This window comes from Schistocerca serialis, chromosome 1 (assembly GCF_023864345.2).
Source record: "Schistocerca serialis cubense isolate TAMUIC-IGC-003099 chromosome 1, iqSchSeri2.2, whole genome shotgun sequence".
Lineage (NCBI taxonomy): Eukaryota > Metazoa > Arthropoda > Insecta > Orthoptera > Acrididae > Schistocerca > Schistocerca serialis.
The window spans coordinates 1,001,088,050-1,001,102,149 of NC_064638.1; the positions used below are offsets into that span (position 1 = coordinate 1,001,088,050).

At 39.7% G+C, this 14,100-nt stretch overlaps 1 protein-coding gene across 1 annotated transcript in view; it reads right to left on the reverse strand.

Moving 5' to 3' along the window:
* Nucleotides 1-7,136: 7,136 nt before the first annotated feature.
* The window catches only part of LOC126454888 (transcription factor collier), a 628,901-nt gene continuing 621,937 nt past the window's right edge, over nt 7,137-14,100 (reverse strand). The window contains exon 15 of the mRNA XM_050091135.1: nt 7,137-9,061. The gene's annotated coding sequence lies outside the window, so the exon portion shown is untranslated. The remainder of the gene's footprint in view (nt 9,062-14,100) is intronic.

Consider the following 14,100-nt stretch of genomic DNA (forward strand, 5'->3'; position numbering starts at 1 on the left):
TGAAAGCTCATTTCGTTTGTACGCAATGAGGAAACAACCTCGTTACCTATGCCAGCTCCATACAGATGTCAAAGATAATACAAGACACTGCAAAACTACCTTAGTACGTAAGAAATTAGTATTGTGAATCACACGGGGAAAATTTACACAATGATCTTTTAGGGATATGTGTTCTCTTTCAGAATTATTATTGTGATCATGACTTGCGATTTTCTGTTATGAGGTATTTATGCACATATAATGTAAAGAAAAAATGAACTGACAATGTGGAAAACAAAACTGTTTAACGAATGATTTATACTGCTGTTTTTATGAATATGTATACGCTGTGAAAAATGAAATAACGATTTATATTCATGTTTAAATGTGTATGCAAAAGTGGAGGGAAAATGATCTATACAGAGTGCAAGATGTAAATAGAATCAAAGTGATTGATCAAGAATATATATAACGTCATTTTTAGAACTAAGATGTTTTAACCGTAACAGAAGCCAGATTGTCAATTGACATTCTGACGAGACAATAGAGAGCCGACAAATGTGTTAGAGTTTAGTTATGAGGGGTAAACAATAATGGAAATTCCCTGTGAATCGCAGACGCTCTGAGCAGTTTTCCCAGAGTTTATGTTTCACTTCAAAGATGTAACTCAGTCTACCGTCTAGACGCCTTTGTAAGGCGGCACAATACAAGATGGCCACAAACAGACACCTCTTAGCATAGGCAGCGAGCTTCATACTTGTTCCTGAGAACTGCAATTTCAGTGAGTTTACACAGGTTAGAGTGAGATGGGAAATGGTTAAAACTGCAGCAACAGCGCGGACTTAGCAAAACGCGGGGCCAAGTGACATAAAACACTGTTGTTCTTGGCTATAATAGGCTGGGTAGTGACGTGTAGCTTTAAGATGAGTGCTGTTGCTACCAAACCTTGTTAATATAGATGCCCGAAACATTCCAACCTATGCAGTAGGAACCGGAAAAGGACCTGAACGTGGTCGACCGAGGCATTGGGGAGTCGCAGAGCCCGACGTTAGACTGGCCGAATCCTGCAAAGTGCCTGTGGACTGGCGGGACCACTATAGGTAGGAACAAATAACGTGCCGCTAGAATCCTTTAAAAACCCATATGTTTCGCATTCAGGGGAGTTCTCAATTAGGCTGTTGCGATGCCAACTGCGTGTCACTCGTCTCCAGCCACCGGGTAGCTCTGACAAGCCTGTTTTTTTTCTCACTTGCAGTGTTGCTTTCAAAATTCGTACATTATAGATTTGCTAGTGATTGCTACTTCTGTCAGTTCTTATGCTACGGACTCAACTACTGACTTCTGTTGTGCAACCAGTTGCAGCCTTTGCTCTCTTTAGAACTAGCCTTCAGAGTGATAAACGAATGCAGGTAAATAGTGTTATTCAGACCACTGAGTTCCTTGAGTTTCCGGCTGCAAGTACCCTTCGAGTCCCAAAATCAGGGCCCCTCATAAGTACGCTGTGACAGTGTTTGGTGCTGGTCCGAGCAATCATCACTGGAAGTTCGTCTCTTTGCATTTGGCCCTATCCGCTCGGAAACTGCAGACTTATCCAAAAAACCGTTCTTCCCTCTATCTTAAGTAGGAGACGACAACATTTAGAGCTCAATGGGAACTCCACAGTTAAGCGCAAAGAAGAGAGCGGGTAGGTGGAAAGGGTACAGTAAAGTCATCTACCAGGTGAGAACACATCTGATGACGTGATTGAGGAAGGAATGAAAGTCGATTTGAAAAGCATTGGAGATCCAGTATTTATCAGAGTACAACAGAGCTTTGGAAAACCCACAATCAGATAATGTGAAAGGAAGACAGAACATTCCCTTGGAATATCTGAAGTCATTGGGAGAATTGTAACCAGGCGACTATTCAAATTGGCGTGTAGAGTCTGTGAGTCTGGATACATATCGTCAAATTTTCGGGGGAAATATCATCTACGCAATGCCTTAGAAAACAATGGCAAATAAGAACGAGAACTATCGCACCATCAGCTTAACGTCTCAGGGATGCTAACAAGAATAATATACAGAAGAATAGAGAAGAAAACGGGATATACTGCATTATAATCATTTCGGTCTTCAGAAAGATAAAGGCACCAGCCATGCTCCTCTGACGTTACGATTGACAATGAAAGCAAGACATAAGAAAAATAAAGACAGATACATAGGATTGGTCGACCTGATTCAAGAAAGAATTTTCACTTTACACTGGAGTGTGCGGTGACCCGAAACTTCCTCCTAAGCAGCATCGATGTAGAGGATCGCGTTTGTGAGGCCACCTGATTTTGACGAAAGTTTAAGTTCAAAAGAGAACGATGTTTCGGAGGAATATACATTTTGGATATCTCTCTTCACCTGCTACGTCTTGGATCTGCAGGAGAAGTGGCGATGGCTGTCGAGGTAGTGAAGGGCGAACTAACTGTAGTGGCAGCAGAAGGCTGGGTCAGCGGTTGTTTTGACGATGGATTCGTGTCCTGATGTTGCGAGAGCGTAGTCAACCTCCACCAATGCTAAAGAGGGGGGGGGGGGGGGAGAGGCCTAAATGAAAGGGTTGTGTAGGAGGAGTCTGTCTGCGAAATTTGTTTCCGAAATTCCTTGCAAGAGCTGAGCGCCTGACTGGCCGCATGGTAGCTGGGCACTAGCCACGTACCAGTAGGTGGGCTAAACCACACCATGCCACACACATGTAGGGTTGACCCTCGAATATAATGAGATCCTTGGAAACATTTAAGTTTAAGGAAGAGGAAAAGTGTTCCTCCAAATCTATTCGCACAACTCCCCCACAATTAAATACATTAAAATATCGGATGGTTGACTTGTATTTGCAACAAGTTTCGAAGGGTACAACCACCTGTTTTATAGCCTCATTGGCTGTCTCAAAAGGGAAGCTGTAAGCTATTACGTTGTGCATCCATATACCGGCATACGTCAGATAAACATTGAGATGACAATGGTCATAGGATAGCGGTATGTACATACAGAGATGGAGTTAGTATCACGTACAGAGATATAAGAGGGCAGTGCATGGGCAAAGTCGTCATTTGTACTCCGGAGATTTATGTTAAAAGGTTTCGGACGTGATTATGGCCAAACAACGGGAATTAACAGACTTTGAATGGAAGTTGGAGCTAGACGCACGAGGCATTCCATTTCGGAAATCGTTAGGGAACTGAGTATTCCAAAATCCACAGTGTCAAGAGTGTGCCGAGAATACCATGTTTCAAGCGTTACCTCTCACTTCGGACAACACAGTGGCCGACCACCTTCACTTATCGCCGGCCGGAGTGGCCGACCGGTTCTAGGCGCTTCAGTCTGGAACCGCGCGACCGCTACGATCGCAGTTTCGAATCCTGCCTCGGGCATGGATGTGTGTTGTGTCCTTAGGTTAGTTAGGTTTAAGCAGTTCTAAGTTCTACGGGACTGATGACCTCAGACGTTAAGTCCCATAGTGCTCAGAGCCATTTAGAGCCTTCACTTAACGACCGAGAACAGTGGCGTTTGCATAGAGTTTTCAGTGATAACAGACAAGCAACACCACGTGAAATAACCATAGAAATCGGTGTTGGATTTACGACGAATATCCGTCAAGACAGTGCGTCGAAATTTGGTGTGTATGGGCCATGGCAGCATACGACCGACGCGAGTGCCTTTGCTCACAGCACGATATCGCCTCCAGCGCCTCTCCCGGACTCGTGACTACATCTGTTGGATCCTAGATGACCAGAAAATTGTGGCCTGAAAAGATGAGTCCCGAGTTCCGTTGGCAAGAGCTGATGGCAGTGTTCGAGTGTGGCGCAGACACCACGAACCGATGGACCCAAGTTGTCAACAAGGCACTGTGCGAGCTGGTGGTGGCTCCGTAATGGCATGGGCACGGCTTATTCACAACCTATAGTATTATTTCTAGGATGAATTTTCACTCTGCAGTGGAGCTTGCGCCAATTTGAAATCAAAGAGAAATGTCCCCGGTTCGAGTTCTCATTCGGCACACAGTTTTAATCTACCAGGGAGTTTCAGATCAATGCGTACTCCGCTGCAGAGTGAAAATTTCTGGTGGAAACAACGACACACTTCGGAAATTGAAACACTGATGTCTCTCAATGGGCGACACTCACTATTATACAGCACATGTTCTGTAGGCAATTAAAAAAAGTGTGAAATATGACGACAAGTGTAAAGTGCACTTTTTTCGCATTCAGGCGCCCTAGAAGTTCCATTACGCCCTTTCTAACAAACGACTTCACGAACACGAGAAGAATATATATGCGCCTTAATCTGTAATGACATGGAAGTTTTTAGACGATTTAGTAGCTAGTAATACCTAGGACAGCAACTGTAAACAAACCTGACTTAAGCACCAAGTTGTAGCTGAAGTTAGGGACAGGTAGTGTAACAGTCAGCAGTAGCTAGAACAACAAACGAGTATTCGTAACTGTAAATAAATCTGATATAAGACCCAATTGTGAAAAGAGTGACAAAGTTTTCGTTCTGAAAATGGTGAACATAAGCATCATACAGTTTCTGAAGTTTGACCAATTACCCAACTCTACCTACCCTTTGCCGATGATATTAACACACTGCACTTTCTATACTATTATCAATTTACTTATACTAGGCACTTTACTCTTTGTACGTCGTCCCATCACTTGCGCGAATTTTCTATATAGTTCCCGTCCAAAGTGGCACTCTTGTAAGTATCTTGCGGTACGATCAAATGGTTCAAATGGCTCTGAACACTATGGGACTTAACATCTATGGTCATCAGTCCCCTAGAACTTAGAACTACTTAAACCTAACTGACCTAAGGACATCACACAACACCCAGCCATCACGAGGCAGAGAAAATCCCTGACCCCGCCGGGAATCGAACCCGGGAACCGGGGCGTGGGAAGCGAGAACGCTACCGCACGACCACGAGATGCGGGCGGTACGATCAGTCACAATGACTGGAATGTAAGCAAGATTCAGGAGAGCCTCTACAGCGACCGTCTTCTGATAAACATGGGGCTCAGTGACCTCAGCCCGCGTCAGCTGGAATTTGGGCGAAGAAATAAGGTTTGAGATTTTCTGTTCCGTCAGTGACAAGATGATTAGTAACGGAGCACAAGATCGGAAAGGATAATGAGGGGGAAGGAAGCAGACATTTCCTTTCTAAAGGAACCAAGCCGGTACTGGCCTTAAATGATTTTTGGAAACCAAGCAAAACCTAAATCTGTATGGCTGGGTGGGGGGCTAGACTCCCACTTCTCGCGGATACGAGTTTGGTTTTAGGCAGGACATCTCGACTGCCTCTGCAACTGCAAAAATTTTGGTAATTTTTTGATTGCTATAGAGTTCTAGTAGCTTGTGGGATAACACAAAGTCACTAAAAAATCATCGATGATTGTCCAAAATGGTTGATCTGCAAACATAATCTGAGAGTGACCAATGAACCCTATTAACCAATTTATGAATACGGACAAGGTCACTGACCAGGCAGACGCGTTTGACAACAACCTCGTAACATTGGGAAACATTACAGCAACTGAAGAGCAGGTTTGTAATTGGCAGGGACTTGATTTACGAACAAATGGTTCAAAACAGTTTTACTGGCTGTGTGGGTCGTGTGAACATAGCCCATTTCTTTCGACTAGTGACTCTGGTTTTTACAAGTAAAATGGGAAGTCCTTCAGTGCAACTATTGGACAAGAATGATCTGAGTGTATACTTTTGATTTCCATCACCATAATGAACTGTGTTCACAACTGACTGCGTACCTACTAATGAACACGTCACATATAGCAGTGGCTGGGCTTGGTACTGTACACTTTGCATACCTCCCGTCCATCAGAAGTATTCTGCTGAATGAATGTCAAATTATGTAGTTACTGTGGAAAGTGCACGCAGTGTAGTTCTATGACACCAGGTCAGTTAATATAAGTTTTTAAATTTAAAATGTGAACACTACCAATTCTGACCTAAATGTTAAGACATATTTCTTCCATATATAATTTCACTGTCTGAACGATGTTGAAGTTTTTAAGAGTACATGCATAACTAATGGATAAAAGAGATTTAAAAACTGTCCTCTGTATTACTCGTAAATTCGTGGGTGAGGTTTCTGAATATCACACATCCGCGCTTTGGAAATCATCGTCAGTTCTGTTTTGTAATTCTTGGTTGGGCTTTAAATAACCTTTTACAGAATTATAGGAAAATTTAGTAAAATGTCTGATTCACTATACGTTTAGACGTTTCAGAGCTCGAAACTCTTTATCAGCGTAGCCTCTGCTCGCCGCCGTTCTGGATATCCTTATACCAGGTAAACGTTATATATATACTGTATATATATATATATATATATATATATATATATATATATATATATATATATATATATATAATTTTGCCTATGAGTTTTAGGCGAATCTGATGCTGCAATGATTATTTTGTAAACATGATATTTTAAATTATCTTTGCCATCCATAAAATAATATTTAATTGCTGAAAAAGAAATTGCAGAAGTCGTATTGATATAGTGTGCAGAATTTCTATCAGTTATGTGTAGTAGCAATGTAAGAAGTGAATACCAAAGCCTCTGCAGTCAAACTTGTGTGCAGAAATTTTTGAGTATATAGGTAAAGAGGTATAACCTCAACTGCAGCTCGTTCAAATTACTATCTACTTCCTGTGATAAAACGCGCTGCTGTTTCCTATAATTTAATGTGCATGTTGCTTAAATGAAAGTATTATCTGTAAACAGTTAGCTAACGTTAAATTACCTGATTCACATGTTCATCTGTTGAATGTCGGTACTACCAATACTGAATAATGATTCCATTTTCATTTTAAAATCTTGTACGTCCTCCACGATAGTAATATCAATGGAAGGGTGCTTAAATACGAGAATTAAATCTGATTCTATCAACTCAATGCTTTTTCCGGTTTCCTAGTTTATTTATCAAGATATGTTCCTTTCAGTGTGGTGTTGTGTGATCTGCAAAAGTTTTGCAATAGTTGTAAAATGTTTTCGTCCATTGCATAAAACATGTGTTTCGTTGAAGGGACTGAAAGAAAAAGCTTTTCTGATAATGTACACCGATATTTTAATAAAATTCAGAAATATATTTTAGAGGATCACAAAGGAACACATAAATAATTAGTTCAACAGACAGTTAAGATTGTACAGTGATTGAAACAAAGTTGCTGTCACACATCTGTCGACATTTTGACGCTCTGTTTGAGGTATAGTCGGTGCGGAGGAAATTAAAGAAGGCAAACCTTTTGAACATTAAAATAACAAATGACAGAAAAATCTTGATTCGGTGGTGAATACAGATAGCAGACATATTTCAATGACGAGAAGGCTCTGCCACTCTTCTTAAGTTGCTTCCGACACTGAATTAAATCCATCTTTTAATACGCCAATAAAATTAAGACAGCTACGCTTATTTGGTATTGAACACAGACCTAAGATCTGTAGCAGCAATTACAGACAGAAACTAAAATTACTGTTGACCTGTCTATGTCTTAGTGCTGTTTCATATTTGTGTTCTAAACTTCTGTTGATTATAGAACATGAACCGGTAACAGCTTTAAAACAGTATTTTGAAGACGATTTTAACTCAATGATTCCTCCACGGAATGTTTCCTACTGAACAGGCCACATAAACAAACGAATCATATTAGTGGTACTTAAGACAGACATTTACAGCATCAGATAAAATAATGCACACACTTGACTGCCAAGGAGTGGCATCCAGTAAGGGTTGTATACAAAATCATTGGTTTCTTGTTCACTGGTAAACAGTTTGAAGTGATTCATCCGAAAGATTTTTTGCACTGATTAAAATTTATAAACGTACTACTTTGTTACTGATGTTTCAGAATGCTGTAAAAGTTTATATTACAAAGAATGAGATCGTATACATGTTTGTAGCTTGCAGTTTTCCCGAAGTGGAAGAACTGCGTTTGAAACTGTTTTTATTTTTTACCCGAAAAAGACACGTATGGTCACTGTAGGTTCCTTCATTACTTACAATCTATACTTATACTATGTACAAGAAGTATTACTGAGAGCGGCACACTCAGCTAATTAAGTGCACTGGCAAAAGGATATGCCCGTCACTAAATTGTATACATATCTTTCTTAACCTTCATACAAGAATTGAAATATTCACAAATTGTACAAAACTAGTAAGATTATGTGAGGAAGGTCATATATCTGGTACTTTAGATTTCTCGAGCTTAATATTTTCTCTTGTCCCTTTGAATATATCAACAATGTAATATTCCCAGCAGGAAGCGATATGTATTTATTTTATGTGTTAGCATAGGCCTTGCCGAAAAACCGAAATATACATAAAATATACAATTTTGATCATTTTCTGTAGACACTATTAAAACAAGTCTTTCGTTCAACAGGAAATTTGAAGTAAAGTTTCTATCTTCATTCCTACTTCAATCAACAGATTCTCGTTGGTCACTGAAATACAACAGTACAGGAATTTTGGTAAGATCTCTCCGAATACGTCAAATGTTGTGCAGAAAAAACAGTTGAAAAATACTCTCTACTCTCTTCTTACCCAACTGATCTCGTGAATTTACCGCGAACTACAATCACTGGAAATAGGATATGCATATTTTCATGATTTTTTCCGTAAAATAACGTATCACATTTTTTTTATTAACAGTCAATGTTTCTATGAACTAGAACTCCTTTGGTCAGAACAAATAAAAAAGGTCTATATGGCTTGGAACAATGAAGTACGTTCGTTGCTGAAGAGTCGTTCGTGGCTTTGACAGAGTCGCACTCGAACACGAGAGACGGCGGACACGGGCACACGCGCGCAGTCACGGGCACACTCCCGGGTGTATCCCTCGGGGCACCGTGCGCAGCCGCTAGAAGGCGGCCGCGGCTCCCTCGTAGTGGTCGGCGCGCTGGTGCTGGTGCGGGTGCGGGTGCTATTTGCCCGTCGAGCTGAGCAGCGGGCTGTACGACTGCGAGTTGCACGTGGACAGCCCGAACGGGTTCATCGTGGCGAACGGAGATGCCAGGCCTCCCACTCCTGCAACAAAAGGGCACGCAACGCTCCCGTCACCCCCACATCCAGTCTACAACCTAAATCGTTTCGTGAAGCATACCGACAGGGCAAAATTGCCGGTAGAGCTGTAAGGTTTTCATATGTTTTATGCCACTGTAAATAATTCACTTTTATTCTACCAGGACGAAGACTCATGAGCGCGCTGCACGAGTAGTGGATACGACCCTTGACAGTGTTTACTGTAATCTGTGGTGCTCTTGGTCGCGTCAGTTTTGCAGCGCTGGGAAACTCTTATAAGAGGCATAATAGCGAACAGTTGAGTTTCAGAACTGGAGTTGTGATATATGTGCATCTGGGTGAAATTCTCTGGACTACTTTATTATGGAGATTAACACTTGTTTATAAATCTATCTCATTGGTTGTATTGACGAAGAAGCTTTTTGAAGGAATATTTAAAGGTAACCCAAGCAGGGGCAACAATGAAATTTTTGTCTGTCAGAACTATCAATTGAAGGAAATCTTTATCCCTTACATAATTAATGAGATTCATAATCTGGGTTAATTTGATCTCCTTGTTTTCATTATGCCACAAATTACGCAATTAGGTGAAAAAAATGGTTCAAATGGCTCTGAGCACTATGAAACTTAACATCTGAGGTCACCAGTCCCCTAGAACTTATAACTACTTAAACCTAACTAACCTAAGGACATCACACACATGCATGCCCGAGGCAGGATTCGAACCTGCGACCGCAGTGGTCGCGCGGTTCCGGACTGAAGCGCCTAGAACCGCTCGGCCACATCGGCCGGCAATTAGGTGAAGTGTCTGTAATTTTTGTTATAAGAGAATTTCGTAATTGTTAGTCCTCTTATGTTGTACAGTCTTTTATTGTCAGTAACAAGAGATTAATTTTTCAAGAACGCTTTTCTTTAAAGTATAGCTCTCCTCTATCATTCTTAGTAAAGTGTAAAATATTTTATCGTGTGTGCATTGCACATTACGCCACACGTAGCAACAGACTATTTCTGACAAGCTAAGAAAAATTTAGAATAGATCATTTTTCTGATTTCAGTTTGCTTTCGAGAACATCGGTACACCTACACCAGACACAAAACAGCGTGCCGAGCAAGAGACTTTTCTTTCAACTGTGATCTCATTTTCTATTCTTGTGGGCAAGCAGTACGTCTTCAGAATTTTCATGTATTCTACCAAGTATGCAGATTAATTTGCAGGGAACTGTGAAAGTAATATTCAATAGTTATTTTCTTCCGTGCTGAGCAGTATATTATTTCGTGTGGATCTTTAAAGTCAGACATTGCACTTCATGTTACGTAACTTTCATAATGTACTTCAGAATCGAGAGCGCTAAAGACCTTACCGTCGTGCGCCCATACAACCCTCTCCATCATCATCAGAATCTAGTGTCAGATAGTTTTCCATGAGGACATGAATAGCTTCTTTTGGTATTTAATTAGAATAATTTTCATTATTTGAAACTCAGCATTTCATTAACATTTTAGTTTTGTTTCACGACCCTATTCAGATGCGCCAACCAACGGTCAGTTTTGCTCAGAAGCTGAATACGATATCTAAAGCACACGTTACACGAGTAGAAGGTTAAAAAAAGGAATAATCAGTATTTTACATGTAGAAAAGTTACATAAAAAGTTTACATAGCTAACAACTGGGCAGTGGCATTTCGTATTGACAATTGTATTTTTGCGCACTGATTACGACTGACGCAATCGCCTTCGTGAAAAGCTGTGAACGGTTTTCTTAAGCGCATAGTCGTTGCCTGGATTTCAACGAGAATACAGTCCAGGCAGCAAGCATACATTTGGATGACCGTCCAAGGTGTCTCGCGAAGACGACGAGGTCAGTCATTGGAGTACTGTTCGCAAAAATGCAGTCGTCAACCCAGGCGGGCACTCGAAACGTTGCAGCCCATCAGCGGCAACAAAAATGCAAATATTGCAGGATAACAGTTATCGATTTTCTCTCAAACATTCGGCAACACAGAAATGGCATACTGTATAGTACTGATGCAGTGTTCGCCCGCCAACATGCATGCTAAAATTGAACTGAAATGTAATATAACCATCTGAAACCCATGGTCATGATGTGGAAGTGGAGTTGTTTGCTGCTTATTGGACCCTGCTTCGATAACAGAAAAATCAGTTAATATGTGAGATCATAAAAAAGTAACGTGAGTATTTTTAACCCTTACAAATACGATGCTTCCAAATTTATTTTTTGTTGTATATATATTTAACATGTATCAGAGACTATCACACTGGAGTTTTGAGTTTCCATGCTTGCAGAAAAATAATAATGAATTAAGGATGTATCCGCCTTTTTACAAGTACACAATATTTTTTGTTTTGTTTTAACATCCAAAAGTTTTGCACCACAGTTGTGGCGTCTGCTGTGTGTTTTTTCTTTTATTTTCCTGAAATACATATGTAAAGCTTATGTTTAGCTTACGATATATGATACACCAGATTATGTTGTTATTTAAACTATAAATGCACTTTACTTTTATTTTAGATTGTGTGTATGTTGATGCCAACCGAAATTAGCCACAGGATTAATCAGTACACCATGTTATCTGTGAACATGAGAGATGTGAGAAAACCGTCTATATTGAATTTTCGTTTATAATCCAATGTTTGAAATGTATGTTCAGCTAAAACCCGTGGTATGCGCCTGTTTCAGGACGCACTATTGTAGTATTTCGCTAGTCCTGAGCTGTGCCAAGTGTATTTTTGTGTAACAAACGTGCTTTTGTGTAGTTGAGCTGGACGAGTCTACATCGGTCAAAGTTTCGTGTTACTTGAATAATAAGCTCCACGAAACAGTTCGCCGTTCCTAAGCATCACAAAACTTTAACCGATGTCCATTATTCAACTCAACTACACAAAAACACGTTTGGCACATAAAAATAAACTTGGCGTATTTCAGGAATAGCCAAATACTACAGCAGTATGGCCAAAAACGCACGTATGCCACTTGTTTTAGCTGAACATTCATTTCAAAGTTTGGATTATAAACAAAAATGCAATGTAGACGATTTTCTAATACCTCTCGTGCTCACAGATGATATGCTGTACTAATTTAGACCTGCGGCTGATTTCGGTTGGCAGCCACAGGACACACACAATGTAACATAAAATATAATGTGCGTGTATAATTTAAATATTAACAAAATCTAAGCTAGACGTAATCTGTGTGTATGTATTTCAGGAAAAGAAAAGAAAGAAACCCATTCAGGATACCATAACTGTGGTAAAACATGTTTGGGTGTGAAAGCAGAACAATAATTCATGTACTTGCAAAAAGACAGATCCATCCTTAATTCATTACTGTAATCAAAGATTTACGTGAAAAGATCTGCTTACTGCAATAGCTGCATTGATATTCTTCTGAAGTACCTACTGAAAATTTGTACAGAACAAAGTCTCGGACCTGGATTGACATTTTCCTCTATGAGGAAACCGCTGGATATAAGTGGAAATTTGAAGTGACATCGAGAAAGTGCGTCTTGTCGACAGGCGTGCATGGATAGTCTAACGGTAAGGCGGGTGCTAGCGAAAATCAGGAAAACCGGGTTCGAGTCCTGATAATCAGGCATGACCGTTTTTAAGCTACGTTTTCTTCAATTGCAATTATTGTGCCCGGATAAGTAAATTACTGACCAACAAAATTTTTAATTTGTTTCAAACAGAAATTTCCCTCTACAAAAGCATTTAATTTTAGCGAGATCTTAATACTGGATTGTGTCAGAAATTGTACGGGTACGAAATAGTAAGTTCATGGCGTCTATCACTGTAGAAATAGTTAAACACGAGAAGAAAATTTTCAGTTTTTATTCTTAAATTAAAGTCATCCTTCAGAATTGCTCGTATTAGCGAGTGATGATACGGGAGGGGAAAGTATGCTTTTTCTACGTTGTTAGCGCAAAATACTCTTGTAATTTACGGTAAGTTATTAGTGTGAAATATAAAGTACTTCGAATCTCAGTGTATGAAATTCAAAACATGAGTGTCAAGTGATAAGTTATTTTATGAACAAGTCGATCATGTGTTGCGACCAACAGGATATAAGTGTGAACAGTTGCAAGTGCATCGATTGTGACTACAAATACTGAACAGTACTGGTTAGTGATATTTCTGTCGAAATTTCATAAATAACAGTGAAAACGGCTCGTTTAAACGATTAACAATAATAATGGCAACAAAACTCTTTAAAACATAATGTAATGAGTACGTTCAGGATTAGAACGCAATTCTACCGTCATTTATTAAAAAGTACTTTTTACAAATTAATGACTTAATAATTACACCATAAATCTGAATGCGAAAGAATGTACATTTTCTCAAATTAACCATTTTTTATGCTTTGATTTATTACGAAGTTTTTGCTTCAGTTTAATATCTTAGGGGCAATACGTGAAGGTAATCGATATAGGGAAAAGAGCCGCTACGAAATCCCAGCGTTGTTACAAATTGTGCCCACGCTTTTAGGAGGTTCCCACTTGTGGTTTATCACATCTTTGTGACTCTGTAAGAAATGACCTTTACTGATCAGTTCAGTAACGACACATCCTGTTTCAGTTTAATTATCGGAAAGTAAAGTGATGTAACTAAACTATGACATGATGATAACAAACTTAAACTACACACGTTTCCGAAATTAAATGTCAACATATTTAGTTTAGTTGCAGTTTGCTTTCTAACTGTATGATATTTGTTTCACCAATAATACAACGTAGCCAAAGACTACAGTGACTATGTACAAGAGATAAACTGAAATGATTGTTCTATTCGATATTGCACATTCTCTTACGTCTGACACGAAACTCACCAGCCATTCGACAATTTATCTCAAATCCGAAAACCTGTGAGAATTGTGATATTTCACTTTAAGAAACCTGATGTGGAATTCATGTTAAACGACAACATAAAAAATAACGTTCAGTGGCTTACTGACGCTCGAAATGGAAGATTTTCGTTTAGACTTTTAATATCGAATCGTCCCAAACTTCTTGAACACAGTAAATGGT